The sequence below is a fragment of the Silene latifolia genome, chromosome X, assembly GCF_048544455.1.
Source record: "Silene latifolia isolate original U9 population chromosome X, ASM4854445v1, whole genome shotgun sequence".
Lineage (NCBI taxonomy): Eukaryota > Viridiplantae > Streptophyta > Magnoliopsida > Caryophyllales > Caryophyllaceae > Silene > Silene latifolia.
The window spans coordinates 236,512,743-236,530,881 of NC_133537.1; the positions used below are offsets into that span (position 1 = coordinate 236,512,743).

Genomic DNA, 18,139 nt, shown 5'->3' on the forward strand with positions numbered 1-18,139 from the left:
AGACGGAGTATTTGTGTTCAGTGCTGCCACTATGCTCACTATGTTCCAACAAGTTGAGGAAGCCATAGCCTGTCTCTCCGAGAGGATCACCCGACTTGACGATGCCTACCGTCGACTTATCTTCAATCCTCCGCCACCACGCCCAAGGGAAAGTCCCCCGAGCGCCCAAAACTACCCACACCAGGACGGATTGCTCCCGCGACCATTCTGGCATGCACCTCACAATAATCAACCTCACAATAATCAACCACGCAAAAATTACCCTCACAAAAATATCCGTCACAAAAACTACTCACCAAGGAATACCCCTCCAAGGTGCCTTCGAGATCTTGAAATCAACGGCATCTGGAGAGACGACGTTGAAGATGTCTACCTTGTCCTAGAGAAAGAGAAACGGGCGAAAGAGATCGGTCACCTTACCCGGTCCGGACGCCCCTATCAGAATTCGAGCAATCCAACGGTCGTTCCAACGACGAATGACCAAGTTGTCCCGGAAGTAGACACTCAACCAAGGGCTCCTGAGAATTCAATCCTCAAACAGCTTCAGAAGGCAAAAGCCGAGATCTCAATCTCACAACTGATCGCAACATCCTTTGAGCATCGACAAGCTTTGCTACAGGCCTTGGGGAAACTTACTGTGCCCTCAACCTCTTCCTCTGAAGAAATAGTGGCGTACATGACGAGGGACGCCCCTAATTTGAACAACCCATTCATCTTCTTCGACGAAGATAACCGTCCCTTCGGAGCCAATCATAACCTTGCTCTTTACATTACGGTACAATGTCTCAAGAAGAATGTGCCCATAGTCCTTGTGGATGACGGATCTGCGGTGAATGTCATTTCCCTCAAGACTTCTCACAAGCTGGGTATTAAGGAAGCTGATTTGGTTCCGACAAATCAAGGAGTACGCGCCTACGACGGCACTCGCCGCAAGGTCGCGGGGCTCATCACTCTGACCGTCGCAACCGGACCGCTGGGAAGACAAACCAGTTTCAAGTGGTCGACATCGATGCCTCTTTCAATATGCTCTTGGGGCGTCCCTGGATTCACGTTGTCAAGGCGGTTACCTCAACTCTCCACCAGAAGATCAGGGTCCCCTTCAACGGGAAAACAATCACAATTTATGCTTCCCCGATCAAAGCTGTCATGAGAAAGGGAATAGCCTCCCAGGCCATTGAGGAAGATGATAATGAAATGTGGGGATTCCAAGTTGTGAATGCCATAACTGATGAATCAACACCCTTTGATTGTGACCCGTTTGCCAACCTCACAGTCAACCGCATCATGATGCGCCAGGGTTACTTCCCGGGTTTGCCCCTCAATCCACTGAAGAGCACCTTACCTCCCTTGAAACAGGCTAAGGTACCCAACATTCCCTTCGGGCTGGGATTTGAACCTACCGATGAAGATATCCAGGAGATGAACCTCCTAGTTCGAAAACGCAAGAAGCACGGAGTTATTCTCCGTCCCTATCATCTGACCCTCAACGGATACTTTGTCCCCGAGGGAGAATACGAGCTCTACCATGGCTTTCCGGAGCCGATCTATGACTCTATGGTCAAGGCTAGGTACCCGGGTGTGGAAGTCTTCCAGGACTGCTACTTCATACCCAACAACACCGAAACTGCTTTAACCGAGTCTAAGCCGTCGTCATGCCTCGATGGATAAGCTGTCACCCCCCTCTTTGGGGAAAATAACATTAAGCACCTCGACTATGAGGACATCATCAACATCGCCCTGAAGGACAATCAATTTGACCCGAACCGCCTTGATCTCTGACACTAACCCAGAGAAAAATACACAGGGTTGGAGGAAGACCGTCAAATGGACCGATCGCCAAGGCCGCATTCTCAAGATCACAACTGGAGAAGGCCCTATGTTCAAGGAGGGAAGTAAAGAAGAATCTGAATCTGAGTCTGAGTTGGAGCCAGAGTCTGTCATAGCTCCTAACACTCCTGATGTCCTAGTCAAGGTCCGCTTCCCACTGTTCTATCACAAAGTCGTGGCTGATTCAGAGGCTGAGTCTACTAGGGTCACCCTCACTCCAATGAATGGTGAAAACCTGGAGCCTGGGGCCACCTCCTCTGTTGTGTCGCCTCTGACTGACCACGAGATGTCTGTCCTCTCCGAGCTTTTCGCTCGTGTCAACTAAATGAACGCTAAGTTTCCTTATGACTCGTCTCAATTTAACTGCAATGCAATTCTGAATGACTATGAGGAATTTGACTTGAGTGACTACCCACCTCACTTAGCCAAAGAACTTGACAAGCGGGAAACCAGAACCCCCATCATTGAGGAGACCGAACCTATTAACGTAGGGACCGACAATACACCTCAAGAACTTAGGATAGGGACAACCCTGGTGATGTGACCATAATTAGAACATATTTAGTCCCCGAATTAGCCTTGTTCCCATGCTTTTTAGTGCATATTTGGGTCATTTATTGTTATTAGTTCTTTGTTTTGCATATTCTTTGAGGTTTTGTGTAATACCCCGTATTTTTATATAATATAATTAATTAAACGGATATTATTTTATATTAATTATTATTCCTTTTATATCACAATTATGTCGGGAAAATAGTTGAGTCGATAATTAGTTAAACTATCGCAAGTTAATAAAGACGGGTTTAAAAGGAATTCGATAGGTGAGCTAAACAATTAAACAGTGACCCATTTGAGCTGGCCCAATACAGTTTTAGCCCAATTAACCCAAAGCCCATTAACCCTAACCCTAACCCTAATTAAACCTAAAGACTACCTACCCTAATCCCTCAACCCGCCTCCCTCCTTTCCTCATCTCAAACTTCACCCTCACGCAAAACGAGAGAGAGAGAGAGCATAGGTGGTTGACGGCACAGCAAGGACGAGCAAGGGACCATTGTCGACGACCTAGGGTGGCCGTGGTGGCAGCTATGGCGGCAGGAAGGTAAGGAGTTCAACCCTCCCTCTGTTTTTCATATTTGATGTCGGGTTTTTGGTGATTGTTTCGTGACTTAGAGAGGTGAGGATAGTAGTTGTTGATGGGGTATTGGTAATGGGTGGTAAGGGACGAGTGTTATGGTGGTGGTTAGGGTGGTGTTGGGTGGTAATGGTGGTTGTGAAAGGCGGCAGCGATAGGGGTGATGAAACGGGTTTATAATATGGGTTTTCAAAGCGGTTTACACGACTATATTGGGGTGGCACCACCATGGACTCGGGGAGGTCGAAATGGTGGTGCCATGACGCCTGGGTTCACGGGCCGACGGAGAGCGGGGCGATGGTGAGTTGGCGGTGATGGTTGTTAGTCGCGTGGTGGTTTGGGCGAGAACAAGGGTGTTTGGTGAGGCACGGCTGTGAACCAGGCCAAAAGACGGCCGTGGTTCACCTCGCCGGCGGCCGTCGACCCCATGGGGGTGGCCGTTGGTGGTCAAAGGGCAGAGTGGGTGTTTGAGATGGCGGTTGACACGGCCTTGTGGTGGCCGGTGGTGGTGCGTGGGTGAGAGTGAAGGGGTGGTGTTGGTGACGGGTATTTTAGTGATTGAATCGGGTTTTTGTCATTGTTTAATCTTTAGAATCCGTTAAGTTATCGCATGCTTAATTAATTAATTTAATTCCCGAGTTAAGTAAACGATTAAAGACGGGTTTTGAGTCGGGTTGTTGAATTGTTCAAATGTTGATGCGGGTTTTCTTAAAAGCATAATTCGTTTAATCCTTTAAATATCATTTGGGTTTAGTTCCGAGTATTTAAAATAAAATAATAATTAATCATAATTAATTACTTTGAGTCGGACTCAAGTTAAAATGGAAAGTTACTATATCGGGAAAGTTTCTATTTTGGGAGATCTCTATATTTAGTAGTTAGTAATTATATTATTATAATTGTTTTAGGTGACGAATTCGTGATGGATCGATAATCAAATTCATTGCTTTATTTTCGGGACTGCTTAAACTGCTTAATTGGATTTGCTGGCACTTTGAGGTAGGGAAATACACTTGTCCTATTATCGTTATTGATCGAATTGTGTTGACTTGTTTCATGGTGGTTGAATTACGTTATCATTTATATTCGGGAAGGTGATTGATTGATTTGATCGTATTGAGTATGATATCACAACATCGGGTAGCTGGCATGACTTTATGATTTATCAGTTCAGTGATTTATATACATATTGCATTGCATTAATTACTGTTGAGCATTTCATATGCATTGGAGTTGGAGGACGATGTGGTGGTGACGATGTTGAGATACGATGTGATGTTGTGATAAGGCCCAGGGGGGTTCTCTGGACTTGCCCTGGTGTCCTCAAATGCGAGTGGCGATCGGCTACGGTCGATATATATAGTCTACCGGGGATCGGTATGGCTGGGTTGTCCGGGTTATGAGATATGAGAAATGAGATATGAGATACGAGTTGAGATGGAGATGGAGGTGACGGAGGATCATGCATATTATATTTTGTTGTTTAATTGTTTTCCCTACTGAGCTTGCGGTGACCACCCTGTATTCGTATACGCCGTGATGATCCAATTATTGGGAGCGATTGACAGTATTTCGAGACTGATAGAGCTGGCCGGGAAGAGAGCTTGGATGACGGACTTAGTGCCTAACCCACCTTAGTCTTACTAGTAGTTTTATCAGACTTCATCTTTTGGTCATATTTTGGAGACTTTGTTTTAATTCCAGTTGTAATCTCACTATAAGCATTTAATAAAGTACTTGTGTTTCTTTCCTTTGTTATCTACTCGCCTCGGGTTTTCCGAGATGGTAACACCGTCATTTATCCGAGGAGTCCTAGTTCGTGCCCTTAAATAAGTGGGGGTGTTACAAAGTGGTATCAGAGCGAACGATCCTCATGCCTAAACCAATGAGCCCAATGAACATAGGATGTGTCTAATTAAAATGAACCCCGGGATAGAACTCAGGAGCACACGAAGGTAAGGTATGAGTTAGGGGCCCCCTCACACCGAACCAGCCCCTCTCGGTTTGACCCGAAACCCCGAGTGTATATGAGAGAAAGGGTAGCAAAGTGGCTTGAGGTAGAGCATGAAATTCCTACATCGTTGTCTAAGTGTTAACTGATTGATACATTGATAATTGCATAATCGAGTAATGTATACCTTGCGATCCATATATTCTAACCATTCTACAGGACAACGCTACGTCAAGTATTTTGTATGAATGATGACGTGAGCATATGATGTTGTAGAAATGAGAAATAAAATTTTCGAGTTCAGGTTAATAATCAATGAAGTGTTGTGGTAGCCGTGAATATGAAAATAATTGCGAGTCGATGATAGTACCTAGTTGGATGTTGAATGATGTGTTGATTGTACTACTATGCCTAGTAATATGCGGTTATGTGATCCCGAAGCCATGCTAGTATAGTATTGTGATAGTAATTAGAAACACTGTTGAATTGCATGTTTTTAGTCATAGCAATCGTGATTTAGACGTACGGAGTAGATCGAGATGCGAAGGGATTCTACGGGATAGAGGTTACGAATTGTACAGTGTGAGATTTAAGTCGGGATGGATTAGTATCGATAGTATAGTTATAAGAATTGGGACATAGAAATGAATGACTTAGTGATAAAACTCGTTTTGGTTGGTGTTACTCTTTAATTGACCTTACTGCCATTTCTTCTCTGTTTATTGCCTACGGATAAAAATTTTATGAGAAGTAGCCTTGTGAGTTAGTGTTCATTTGGCGTCGGTTTCATGCTTATATGATATACAGATTAGGAGTAATAAATATTTTAGTGAGCTATGGTTAGAGAGTTCCTGTGCAGTGATGTTTGACCAAAGATTTTATAAAATTCTCATTTAAATCGTATTAATAATTTTTGCATAATTCCAACTCCACCGATCAAAAGAGTCGTATACGTTTTCAAATTAATAAGCCACGAAAAATCTTGATGTCTCAATATTAAATAATAAGTTTTGCAAACTGACCCAAGTTTTGGACCAATAGCTGTCACATGTTTGTTTGGACCAACTGAGTTGTAAAATTTTTTTTAAATGGAATTCTTGTGCTTTAGACCTAATCTTTTTTTTTTCCCTGTGTTTTTAACTCTCCGTATCTTATAAAATAATATGAATCAAGTTTTAATCGAACGGTTATTTATTCGTGATCCTTGAAAGTCACAACGTGAATCATGACTTGTAAAATGTGTATTCTAAGTTGAGTTTTCATACAATAGTTGGTTAATTCATGAGCTTTAATAATGTGAATTTATAATGTTTTATATGATGATAGTAGCACGCATGTTCAGTAGTTATGTATCTTAATCAGTGATAGAATTAAAACTTAGTTGATAACATTGTTGGCATGATAGTATGAGTAAAATTGGATAGCTTAATTTGATTTTAATCGAGGGTGAAATATTTGGTACGAGTCCAGTTGTTTGAATATTTTATCTACATATGGCATGTTGTAATATCTCTAGTGTGTTCGTCATATTTGCATAGAGGTCGGATATATATAAATATAAAACTACAGTGTCATATCGTGGTAAAGTCGATGGCGTTAAATGATAATTTGATTGTTCTAATATAATCGCATGAATTTTTATAATAATTATGTTTAAATGTTTACACATGGATGGTAATAATGAGTACGTTCAAATGTTCACACATGTAGGATGCATCTGAGTTCTAATGTCTTTCATATGAGTTGTGTGCCCATAGTTGTATTTATTACCTTCATCACATTAAGTTATTTCATTGGACCTAAGCCTATAACATGATAATAAACAAATACGTTTATTCCTCATTGAACATGTTCGTTATTACATTGTCATAAAATGCTAAAGTGATTCTTGCAATTGTATGGGCGTGACATAAAGGAAATTGTTTGATATAACACGACATTTGACATATCTATATTCTCGAGTCGTCACTATCAATTATATTTTAATAAGATTGTTTATGATAATTATAATGACAATTATAATGGGATAACCCTTTGATGATTCACATGATATGCATTGGTTTAAATGATAGTCATTATAGTTACATTTAATTGAGCCTACGAGTTGCCTAATTATTCAATCATGCAAATCAGAGAAGCTGTTCAAGTTGCTAATCTTTTATCATAGCTAGTGTTCTACAAAGTATATGATGGCAAATGTATATGTTTAAACTATTTATACAATATCTCTTGTTTTTTGAAAATGAATTATACTAAGTTCTTTGGACACAATTGAATGATATGGTTGCTAAAATGTGAAACATAGGTGTGATATGGAAGTAATGTTGTCGTTGTCATAGATCATAGGTAGTTACTTTTATTGGGAAACATGTTTTCAGAATTGATATCGTGCAAACAATTTTTATAATTTAAGATAGGAATTTTGAGTATGTCGTTGATTGCTTAAATTCATCGACCTAATTCGTGACCTAAACCAGTGAGTGAGTAAGGGGTTGTATGGACATGTCAATAAGGTCCTGTGATTGTGATAGATAGTAGTGGTAGATCTATTTCTGTGATATGTTTACAAATGTGAGAAGCTCTTAAACTGTTTTGTTGATTTTGCTCTCGCTCGTTCATAGTCTATAATTGATCATCAAATTTATTAGTTGTGAAACCGTGTAAACCATGATTCCTTTCGTGTTGTTCTTTTAGTTGATGTTGTGTTTTTAAGTTACGCATGAGCTAGTAATAAATGTTACGTGTTGACAATCAGTTAATTCCTTAATAAAACCTTGTTTCGACCTTAATGTTGATGCGCAACCTCTTATCATGTATTCTTTCCTGTCACGTGTGGTTGATAATGATCTTGTTGCATAGGTATATGAAAATTTGAAAAGAGGTTACGAGGACGTAACCATGTTTCTAGTCGGGTAGGATTGTAAAATCTTAATGTTTATATTGCACTTAGTTATAGATGGTGGGTTTGATCAAGTAAATGTTTCGTTGTGGGGCACCTATGCAAATGAGTTCTATATGTTTGTTCCTACTACATTAGTTGGTTGATGTGAAAAAAAAAAAAAAAAAAAAAAAAAAAAAAGTGTGACTAAACCACTGGTATTGAGTTATGATTTGTGGGGCCTTTGTGCCGAGTTACGTTGCGGTCCAAAGGTCGACCATGGTTAACGAGTTTATGTTGAGTTTGAGATCGGAATTGAGATGGAAAGATGATGGTGTTCTCGATGAGTATTTAGTTGTTATATATTTGTGTTCTCGGGTAGTTATTAGTTGCGATTAGTTGGGTTAAGAAAAGACGAGTTAAACTTCGGGACGAAGTTTATTTTTAGGAGGGCAGAATGTAACATTTCGTATTTGTTATGTGTAATTGATGTGTCAAAAGTGTGTGTTAACCAAGTTAGAAATACGCGACGTCCGTAAGTACGATATGCAATACCATTCGGAGGTTTGGGTACGGGAGCGAACTTCGGGACGAAGTTCATTTTAAGGGGGGAAGACTGTAATACCCCGTATTTTTATATAATATAATTAATTAAACGGATATTATTTTATATTAATTATTATACCTTTTATATCACAATTATGTCGGGAAAATAGTTGAGTCGATAATTAGTTAAACTATCGCAAGTTAATAAAGACGGGTTTAAAAGGAATTCGATAGGTGAGCTAAACAATTAAACAAAGACCCATTTGAGCCGGCCCAATACAGATTTCACCCAATTAACCCAAAGCCCATTAACCCTAACCCTAACCCTAATTAAACCTAAAGACTACCTACCCTAATCCCTCAACCCGCCTCCCTCCTTTCCTCATCTCAAACTTCACCCTCACGCAAAACGAGAGAGAGAGAGAGAGAGCATAGGTGGTTGACGGCACAGCAAGGACGAGCAAGGGACCATTGTCGACGACCTAGGGTGGCCGTGGTGGCGGCTATGGCGGCGGGGAAGGTAAGGAGTTCAACCCTCCCTCCTGTTTTCATATTTGATGTCGGGTTTTTGGTGATTGTTTCGTGACTTAGAGAGGTGAGGATAGTAGTTGTTGATGGGGTATTGGTAATGGGTGGTAAGGGACGAGTGTTATGGTGGTGGTTAGGGTGGTGTTGGGTGGTAATGGTGGTTGTGAAAGGCGGCAGCGATAGGGGTGATGAAACGGGTTTATAATATGGGTTTTCAGGCGGTTTACACGACTATATTGGGGTGGCACCACCATGGACTCGGGGAGGTCGAAATGGTGGTGCCATGACGCCTGGGTTCACGGGCGACGGAGAGCGGGCGGTGGTGAGTTGGCGGTGATGGTTGTTAGTCATGCGGTGGTGGTTTGGGCGAGAACAGGGGGTGTTTGGTGAGGCACGGTGAAACCAGGCAAAAGACGGTCGTGGTTCACCTCGCCGGCGGCCGTCGACCCCGGAGGTGGCCGTTGGTGGTCTGGGGCGAGTGGGTGTTTGAGATGGCGGTTGACACGGCCTTGTGGTGGCCGGTGGTGGTGCGTGGGTGAGAGTGAAGGGGTGGTGTTGGTAACGGGTATTTTAGTGATTGAATCGGGTTTTTGTCATTGTTTAATCTTTAGAATCCGTTAAGTTATCGCATGCTTAATTAATTAATTTAATTCCCGAGTTAAGTAAACGATTAAAGACGGGTTTTGAGTCGGGTTGTTGAATTGTTCAAATGTTGATGCGGGTTTTCTTAAAAGCATAATTCGTTTAATCCTTTAAATATCATTTGGGTTTAGTTCCGAGTATTTAAAATAAAATAATAATTAATCATAATTAATTACTTTGAGTCGGGACTGGTTAAAATGGAAAGTTACTATATCGGGAAAGTTTCTATTTTGGGAGATCTCTATATTTAGTAGTTAGTAATTATATTATTATAATTGTTTTAGGTGACGAATTCGTGATGGATCGATAATCAAATTCATTGCTTTATTTTCGGACTCGCTTAAACGCTTAATTGGATTTGCTTTGCACTTTGAGGTAGGGAAATACACTTGTCCTATTATCGTTATTGATCGAATTGTGTTGACTTGTTTCATGGTGGTTGAATTACGTTATCATTTATATTCGGGAAGGTGATTGATTGATTTGATCGTATTGAGTATGATATCACAACATCGGGTAATCGGCATGACTTTATGATTTATCGATTCGTGATTTATATACATATTGCATTGCATTAATTATTGTTGAGCATTTCATATGCATTGGAGTTGGAGGACGATGTGGTGGTGACGATGTTGAGATACGATGTGATGTTGTGATAAGGCCCGGGCGGGTTCTGCAGACTTGCCCTGGTGTCCTCACTGCGAAAGGCGATCGGCTACGGTCGATATATATAGTCTACCGGGGATCGGTATGGGTCTGGTTGTCCGGGTTATGAGATATGAGAAATGAGATATGAGATACGAGTTGAGATGGAGATGGAGGTGACGGAGGATCATGCATATTATATTTTGTTGTTTAATTGTTTTCCCTACTCGGCTTCGCTGACCACCACCCGTGTATTCGTGTACGCTGTGATGATCCAATTATTGGGGAGCGGTTGACGGTATTTCGAGACCGATAGAGCTGGCCGGGAAGAGAGCTTGGATGACGGACTTAGTGCCTAGCCCACCTTAGTCTTACTAGTAGTTTTATCAGACTTCATCTTTTGGTCATATTTTGGAGACTTTGTTTTAATTCCAGTTGTAATCTCACTATAAGCATTTAATAAAGTACTGTGTTTCTTTCCTTTGTTATCTACTGCCTCGGGTTTCCGAGATGATAACACCGTCATTTATCTGAGGAGTCCTAGTTCAGGCCCTTAAATAAGTGGGGGTGTTACATTTTGTGTCCTTGGTAGGAAAGGAGTGCAAACCGTGCATTTTCATGGCAAAACGAGACTAAATTGAGTGAATTCAAATGACCAAGCATCAAGGAGAGACAAGATTAGAAGGCCTTTGTACATACTATAGTAAATGGGCAATGATGAGAAAAGATCCTTGCATCCCCGAGGAAATCCCCAAGGATATTATGAAGAAAAAGGAAGAAAAGAAGAAGAAATTAAACTGCACAGCAATCCGTGCGGATTGTCTTGAAGACGCCCGTCCTCCACCTTCACAATCCGTGCGTCTTCACTCTAAGACGCCCGGGCAGCAACCCCAGAAGACGCCTGTCTTCTCCCCAAGACGCCCGGGCAGAGACCCCAGAATCCGGCCGTCCCGTGCTAAAGACGCACGGATTCCCAGGCAGACAATTTCGTTTCTTCAAGCTTCAAGAAAGATGCCCATCCTTCCAAAAATACCGGCGTTTCCTTAAGTAGGGACTTAATGGTCATTTAAGCCCTTAGTTAACCCTAATTCCTACACCTAATCCCCACTATAAATACCTCATTAGTCTAATTAGAAGAGTATGTTCTTCTTAGCAATCTTTAGTATAGTTAATATCAATCAAATCTCTCTTTAATATTGTAATCAACAATTAATCAAGTTTTAATACAAGTTTTATTTCCTTAATCTCTCTCTTGTTCATCCTTTATTTTGGGTAATTGAAGATTATTTGGGTTATTGTTGGGAGATTGACAACCTCTCAATCAAGCATCAAGTACTTCTTTTATTCTTTGCTTTATTATTGGAATCATTAGTAGGTATAATTCTCTTAATCCCTTTTTAATTATTGCTAATTACTTTCATTTATTCATCATGTTTCACTTTGTTGGTATGATTGACAACCTTGCTAGCATGTTCAACATGATAATGAGTGAGTAGTTCCTTAGCTAGGGTTAATGGGTAATTAGAGGAAACCAACATGGGGAATGATTCATGCTTAAATTAATATGCTTTCATAGTTTATTTGCTTGCTTGTTTTGATCTCAACTCATGCACATGTTATGTTTGATGAAATGCGAGCCTATGAATCCTTGCATTTTTTGCCCATCACCTATCTTTTCAACGAGACTTGTAAGACATAAACCAACTCGAGTCTTATTAGACCATGCATGTTGTTGAGTAGGGAAGACTAAGTCGACTTGTAGGTGTTGTACAATCTAATCGATTCGGCTCCGGGACCCAAACTTTCCTAGGATTGTAAGATATAAACCAACTTAATCCATCATAACAATAATTGCTTGCTTATAATTTGAGAACATGTTTGTATGATCAATTAACATGAATCCCCTATGACCCCATGATACCCTAGTGCTTTTTATCAATTGTTTACATCTCTTTTAATTCATCTTGCTTGTTTACTTTCATTGCTATTTAGTTTAGTGATCTTCTACATCAACCCCAATTGTGACACCCCTAAGACACCGCTAGTTGCAATAAAAATCTCATTTCAATTCCCCTCCCTTGGGATCTGACCTTTACTTGCCTCTTTACTAATTATAGAGTTGTTGGTGAAGTTATAAATTGTGTTTTGGTCTAGGTTCTCCTAACGACAAGTAACTGAAAAGATATAGTCCGGCCAAAAATGGCGCCGTTGTCGGGGACGGTGTTAACTTGATTTAGATTTTCTTATATTGTTATTAGTTGTGTCTTTCTTTGCCTTGGGGAATTAAAACTCCTCAAGGTTTGTTCTAATTGTTTTCGAGTTGTTTGATATTTTGCATGTCTAGAAGGTCACAAGGTGACTTGTTACCCTTTGATCGTGAAATTGAAAGAACTTTGACAACCAATAGAAGACTTGCTAGGAGAAATTTGATAGGTATTGGTGAGGTTGTAGATATTCAACCAACTATTGAGTTTATCAACCCTTTTGCAAGAGAAGGTGAGGAGAACCCAACACAAAATACAACACAAAATCAACCCACAATGCCTAAGTTTTCATCACATTCCGTACCCACCGAGGAGAACCTACCCAATGGTACTCCCACACCACAACATCTAACCGGAAATTTCATTGCCAAATCCGCATTTATCCAATTAGTCGAAAGAAGCCAATTTGGGGGGATGCCTAGTGAAGACCCTCATTCTCATATGGAGGCTTTTTGCGATTATTGTGATGCGATTTCTCAAACCGGTGTAACTCAAGACCAAATTCGATGGGTCTTATTTCCTTTTTCTCTAATTGGCACCGCGAAACAATGGTTGAAAAGCCTTGATAAGGCCACTCTCGGAATTGATTCTTGGAAGAAGTTGGCTCTAGCTTTCTACAAAAAATTCTATCCACCGGAAAAGACTAACATGCTAAGAGCTCAAATTACGGGTTTTAAGCAAAGGGATGAAGAATCTTTGTATGAAGCTTGGGAGCGATTCAAAGGAATTTGTCGCTCATGTCCTCACCATGGACTTAGCGAGTGGTTCTTGGTACAACAATTTTGGAACGGTCTTTATGAAGATTCAAGGAACATTCTCAACATGGGATCAAATGGAATGTTCACCGAAGTTGATGACAATCAAACTTGGAACAAAATTGAGGAAATGGCAGTCCATAACTCACAATATAGTAGACCTCGCAAGGCTACTAGAGGAGAAAAGCATGAAGTGGACTCCGTTACTTAATTGAGTGCTCAACTTAGTGCTCACATTGATACCATCAGTTTGAAGTTTGAAAAAGCTATGGCTAGACTTGAAGAAGCCTCAAAATCACCAAAGCATCATGTTAATGCCATGACGGCATCTTCATCAATCCCAAGTGGGATATGTGAGAATTGTAGAACTTTGGGACATGACCAAAGTGAATGTAGGGGAACAAATGAACAAGTAAATGCTTTCCAAGCATACAAGAGTGGTACCCCTTATTCCAACTATTACAATGAAAACACCAAGTTCCATCCAAATCTCTCATACAAAAGCCAAAATGTTCAAAACCCTCAAACAACATACACCCCACCTCCCATGAGAAACCAAAATCAAAGACCCTTTTACAACCAAAACCAAGGTTACCAAAATCAATCTCCATACAATCAACAAAATGACTAAGGTTTTGATGTTCAAAAAGCGGTCCTTCAAATGCAAAAAAATCAACAAGAGTTTTTCACTCAAATGCAAAAAGATAGTCAAGCAAAGGAAACCACCATCAACAACATCCTAGCTCACACCAAAATGTTGGAAACCCAATTGACTCAACTAGCATCCTCAAACTCACAAAGACAAAAGGGGCAATTACCACCTCAAAGTAATCCCCCAAGACATGAAACGGTTAGTGGCATTCAATTGAGGAGTGGTACAAGGTATGAAGCACTGAAGAAGCAAGTTGAGGATGAAGTTGTGGAAGCTAGTGATAAAGAAGAAATTGTGCAAAACTCTAAGGATGGGGAACCATCAAAAGAAGAAATTTCAAAGAAAAATGAAGACAAGGTCAAAGAGAAGGAGCCCATTGTGATTAGACTTCCTTTTCCAAGTCGTCAAGCCAAGCCCAAATTTGATGACCAACTTGGAAAATTTATGGAAATTGTGAAGAATTTGGAAGTCTCAATTCCTTTCACGGAATTAATCAATCACGTGTCGGCCTATGCGAAATACATGAAAGACATCTTCACAAAGAAGAAGTCGATCCGGAAGCTTGAGACTATCGCCTTCACTAAGTTGAGTAGTGCAATACTTCAAGGGAGTTCACCTCCAAAACTCAAAGATCCGGGAAGCTTCTCAATACCGTGTACCATTGGCGACACCACGATCAACAAAGCCTTATGTGATCTAGGGGCTAGTGTGAGTGTTATGCCATACTCGGTGAGTAAGAGGTTGGGGATGGGAGAGCTTAAATGCACCAATATTACACTCAAAATGGTCGATAGATCGACGAAGACACCATTAGGGATATAGGAAGATGTTCCCGTACGAATTGGGAAATTTTTCATCCCGGTGGACTTTGTCATTGTTGACATGGAAGAAGATTCCAACATTCCAATCATTCTAGGAAGACCTTTTTTACACACCGCGGGTGCGGTGATTGATGTAAAACATGGAGAGCTCACTCTAGAAGTGGGAGATGAGAGCATAACTTTCAATCTTGACAAGACCATGAGAGCTCCTCGTTTGCATGAATCATGTTTTATGATTGATCAGTATAGCCGGAAGAATGATAGGAAGAAGTCGGAATTCCAATGGAAGAAGAAAATTGAAGATGCTCCATTCAAAGAGCAAGTGAATTGTGACAAAGAGAGCTTGAAAAGCTCACCAAAGTCAAGCAACGAAGAGGATGGCCTCATTGGCCAAGACAAGAAAATGGGAGAGTTGTCTCTATCAACTCAAGAGATATTTAGTGATCAAGTAGATGAAGTTTATGGTCTTTGGGACGATGAGTTTGAAGGGATTTTCAATCCCTATATTGGTAATGCTATCGATCAAGACCGACAACAAGGGCAAAGATCTATTGAAGATCTTTATCATGATAATGAACAAGCTTTTGATTACTTATTCAAGGTGTTGAGCAACATCAACAACACCTTGGACATGCCCCCATGACATCTCACTAAAGATGGGAGTTTGGTGGAGTCCTCCCTAAACCATCATTTGTAAATATTTCTAACTCCCTAACTCGTATTTTAATTCTTACATTGCATTTTTTGTCATTCTTGGATTTTTATACCTTGATCAAGATAATTATCATTTTTGAGAGAAGTGAGAGAGGGACTAATTATTTCAATTGATGTGTAGTGCTTTAGCTTAGTGTGGGGATAGCATTTGCCTAGGCTATCCATGCCTTAGTAGTGCCCCCACAATGAAGAACACGGGATTTTGAAGGATGAAAAATGACAAGGGATATGCAAGTACACGGATGGAACTGAATCCGGGTAAAAGGGGCAGAATCCGAGCGTTTTCAAGAGAATCCGCCCGTCTTCAGGCAACCCGGGCGTATTTGTCAAAAGACGCTCGTCCCTTTGAGCTGAATTTTTGAAATTTTGGGAGTGTTGACAAATCCGGGCGTCCTGCAAAAGAATCCGCCCGTCCTCAAAAAGACGCCCGTCCTGCAAGAGAAGACGCCCGTCTTTTTGCCTGAGAAAAACAAGAAAAATCACTGGAAGAGAATCCGCCCGTCTTCAGTGAAAGACGCCCGTCCCGCAGCTGAAAAATCCGAGCGTCTTTGCTGAAAGACGCCCGTCTTTAGGCGAGATTCCTGAAGCCCAGAACAGATAGAATCCGGGCGTCCCGAAAGAAAACCGCCCGTCTTCCCCCTGCAATTCAAATTTTTCGGGTCTTTTATAAACCCCCTCCCCCATTCATTTCTTCATTCCTTCATTCAAAACACTACCCATAAACCCCAAAACTCAAAACCCTCATCCTCTCCATCACCAAAATAAGATTTCCTCAACCACATTCATCAAAATCAAATCAAAACATCCTTTCAACAAAAAATAATCACTCCTCTTTCAACAAAAATCAAACAAAGCACCAAAATCTTCAACCTTTGAGTCGATTTTTGAATTCATAAAGGCAAAGCCTTTCATCTTAAATTCGATTTGGGTATACTTGGAAATTGAAGATTTTCACTCTTTTCTTGGTTCAAGCATCAATGGCAAGGACAAAAGGAGCAACAAAGGCACCAAAGGCAAAGGCACTCTCAACAAGACAAAAGAGTCTTCAAGCAAAGGAAGGCTCATTGGCTATGGTGGTATCTAGTTCAAACATGGAAGTGCAACAACAACAACCTCCCTTGGGAGAGACAACATCAACTACTCCAGAAATTTCTTAACTTTCGAACTATCCGGAGGTAATTTTCATCTCTAACTCCCATAGGGAAACTTTTGCCAAGTATGGTAGAAAATCCTTTCTATCCACCATGTTTATTTGTGAAGATGCCTTAGATAAGTTGGGTGTCCTTGAGCAAACTAGAGCCTTCTTTGAAGCCATGGGGTTGGGCAAATTGTTTGCAACAAAAGAATTGACATACCCCTCCCTTACCTTAAAATTCTTGAGTTCTTTGAAAGTTACAAAGGTTGAGACTATGGAAAACATCGAGTTCCGCCTTGCTAATGTTAGTAGGCGCATCACCTTTGAGCAAATGGGTAAAGCATTGGGTCTTAGTGATTCACCTAGTTATTTCAAGAATGTTGGAAAGTATGACCCCGCTCCTCTTTGGGAGGCGATTTCCGGAAGGAAATTTGAGAACTTTCATGCTAGTCTCACTCTATTAGTCCACCATCCGGGCATTAGAGTGTGGCACAGGGTCATAGGGAATACCATCATTGCAAGAAAAGACACCAACCACTTTACCAAGCTCGATTTTGTTCTTCTTGAGTCGGCCTTAAATATTGGAAGGGAATTCACCAAGCCTTTCAATTCTCTAAGGCTTTTGGTGGATAGATGGCTAAATGTTGATTGTGGGAAGCAAGGCACTACCGTTATTGTGAATGGAGGTCTAGTCACTCTTTTGGCTAAGTACTTTGATCTGAACTTCAACAAGAATAGCAAGTATGTGGGGAAAAAGGGTGGTCATCTCATTGATGTGGATTCTATGATAAACAAATACAAGTGGGTCTCTCATAACCCTCTTGACACCAAGTATGGGTGGCTCACTAGTGAGGCTAGATCTTTTACTTTGCCTTCGAAGATTTGTCGTTTAAGTGTCCATCGGACCAACTATCTCCTTCCCCTCTCAAAAGAGGCCGAATACATTATCCGACAACAAAGGGGTGAAATTGAAATGCCCTCCTCTTCCATTGTCACACCACCCTATCCTTTCAAGTACCAAGAGTTCAAACCCGAAGGTGTTGAAGCAAGCAAAGATTATATGACTCTTCTTATGCAAGAGATGCACAAGCAAGCTTTTAAGGATCGGGAAGATGCTTACTTAGCCCAATATCCACCCTCCTACATTTAGTTAGGCAAGTACTACTTGATCCTTCATGTCCTTTGCCTAGTTGGGCGGATAGGGAAGTTTTCTTTCTGAGTGCATCTAGAGGTGAGATTCCGGGTGACGATGAGGTTGTCGGTGATGCGGTTGATGATAGCATTGATGAAGAGGCTAGTGAAGAAGAATAAGAAGAAGATGATGAACAAAGTGAACAAGAAAGTGAAGAAGGAAGTGGTGATGAGTCCACTTCTATTGAGGAAGATGATGATGATGATATGATGGAAGATTAGCAAGCTTTGGAGGCTCCTACCCTCTTGAGGTTTGTTTATTTCTCTCTTTGTTTTATTTATTTATCTTGATCATGGTTGGAGTAGTCCTAGCAACATAGAGGACTAACACCTCGGCCCCATTGAGGTGTTCTTATTTTATTGTTCCCACTTTTGAAAATCCAAAATGACAAATTTAGTTTTATGCATTGCATCGTGTGTGCATGAACTACACCCAACCTTAGGACATTAGA

The 18,139-nt window shown here is 40.9% G+C and overlaps 1 non-coding gene across 1 annotated transcript; it reads right to left on the reverse strand.

The window, feature by feature from the left end:
• Positions 1 to 13,067: 13,067 nt before the first annotated feature.
• Positions 13,068 to 13,174, reverse strand: LOC141624047 (small nucleolar RNA R71). Its single transcript, XR_012533859.1, has one exon. It is a non-coding gene; the product is annotated as a small nucleolar RNA R71 (small nucleolar RNA).
• Between the last annotated feature and the right edge of the window lie 4,965 nt (positions 13,175 to 18,139).